Raw genomic sequence first — 2498 nt, 5'->3', positions numbered from 1 at the left:
TTGAACAGTAGTACAATAACTCTTACATTTCTCTTTTTACAAATGATTACAGAACACCTGGAAAGTCCAGATATTATGCTAGATTTTTTGGTTCCAACACAAAGACTATGCAGTCTCTATGTTCAACATCCTGACAATTTTATTAGAGATAGCCACATAAATAGATAATTAAAATGTAACAGTAAGATAGCTCTAACAATGAATAGAATACTGTGAATAGAGTGTTAAACTTTAGAGAATATCAAAAAAGCTTCATAGAGTTGGCCATTTGGTCTTGCCTAAGAGTAATGACTAGAAATGTCAAAAGTGTATCATGATAAAGTGAGAGAAATAATTACAGAGATTATTGGACACGGTCACTGTTGTTCATAAATTTCCATGTACCTCTAGGAATTTTTGCACTTTATCAGGGACATTAGCATTAGAAATCTCATAATCAGAAATAAAACAATGAGTAAATTACTCTAGGTAATCCTAACACACAATTTTTGATAATTTGCATTTCTCTGCTAACATGAATTGATCAACTGTTTGACTCTATTACAGAATTAATTGGTTAATGCAGTCAAATTGACCTTCAGACTAATTGACTAGTTAAATCAATTGTCTTTATCAAGTTGAGTGATAAATAGAAAATATTAAATTGTATGGCTTATTATTAAAACAGGAATTTATTCTCAAGTTTATGTTCCTTATTACATATATGCTTATAGGTTTCTTAAAAACATAAAATGCTTACATTTTTACATAGTATTTTCAATTTCTTTTACAATACTGTAATGTTATCAAGGGAAGTATGTTGACTACACTTTATTGATGAAAAGATTAAGGTATATCAGGATTAAGTGATTGTTGTCCATAGTACAGCTAATAAATGACCTATCTAGAACCTGAAACCAAAGGCTACTGACTCCAAATCTAGTGTCCCTTTTCTCTGGAATTTTGCATGGAGGAAATTTTAGACTCCTCAATAATTAAAAGATATTCCAAGTCAAAAGGAATTGTTATTTTACCCCAGCAAAATTCCTTGCCTCAGTGATTAGAGTAGAGATAATATTTCTAACTTTATAGCTGAGAAATAGTGAAGGAAGATGGATGATCTTGCACAACATTATTGGAAATAAGATATTATCAAAAATATGTCTCATAATCATTATCATAAATCTTCTCTGAAATTAATTAGACAAATACTTATAAGATCTTATGTGAACTTCACTATAATATTAGCTGGGTAATATAACATTCTAAGGCTTATATTCTTTCCTGTTTAACCAGTCGAGCATGAATATTTATTCAAGTACATACAGCATGACTAGTACTATTGGAGATAGAAAAAAATAAAAGATGAATTTTCTTTATTCAAAATATTTTCTTCCCTTCCTCTCTTCTTCTCTCCTTTCCTTTCTTTCTGCCACAAGCATTTACTAATGTCCACTCTATATGTGGCACATTGGCATGACTATGAATAGTAAACAATGTCTAAAATATGGTCACCCTCCTAACAAAGCTCACAGTCTGGTGATGGAGACTGAATTTCTGCTTATTGAAGAATTTGATAATTACATTCTGATGTGAGTTTCCAACTAGAATTGTAGTCATGTACAATATGGGAAGTAGCTGATTAGTTTAATTTGTTAATTGAATTTGAGCAGAACTAGCAACTCAAACCTCTATGAATAAGTGAGAGAAGTAACTTGGTGGAATTGTGATACACTGGGGCTCACAGGTCCTGTCTAGCCGTGTTCCCACCTCCTGCATTTTAGAAGAATATTGCTATGCAGAATTTCAAACTCAGCACTGCCAAATTACCACCACTTCTCTTTTTCTAAGAATCCCGAAAATAAGTTATTGCATGAAATCTTCCAGTTTCTAAAGATGGCAAATAAATCAAGCCTTTGGAAAAGATCATGTGGGTAAAACACAAAACTCATAGCTATCAGTTTGCAAACTTTTAAAAAAATTACATGATAATTTATGATAATGGTAATGACATAATATTTTTTAACAAGAACAGTTATAACAGATTTGATCAAAATGGAACTTTTTTCTGGGTCTAGGAAAAGTGCTGAACTATGAATTGAGAAGTAAAACAATATAAAAAAGAGAAGAGGGGAGGAGAGGAAAAGAAAGAGTTGAGGAAGGAAAGAAAAAAATAATAAAGAAAGGGAGGGGAGTTAAAAATCCCTTTGTTCACTGTCTTTGTGATGGCTACATTTTCACCCTCAAATATATTAAAGAGGAAAAAAAGTTTGTGTTACTTTTTTTAAGGAGTCAATTAAAGAAATACTCTCAACTTGCATTTTCTTATGAGTGGTTAACAGATGTTTCTCCAAGTTATTGAGTTTACTTAAGTGTCAGAGGCTGGACATTTGTATATAAAATCTCTCTTTAGTAAAAAAGAAGCAAATTAGAGAAATCTTTTACCAATGTAAATATTTCAAGCTGTAATAAGCTCCATAATGCCCTGGCATAAAATGCTTGGCCAGAACACATTAAGT

Source organism: Pteropus vampyrus, unplaced genomic scaffold (assembly GCF_000151845.1).
Source record: "Pteropus vampyrus isolate Shadow unplaced genomic scaffold, Pvam_2.0 Scaffold10764, whole genome shotgun sequence".
In the NCBI taxonomy this organism is placed as follows: Eukaryota; Metazoa; Chordata; class Mammalia; order Chiroptera; family Pteropodidae; genus Pteropus; species Pteropus vampyrus.
The sequence above is the reverse complement of the archived record's forward strand: the minus strand, read 5'-3'. Positions refer to the sequence as shown.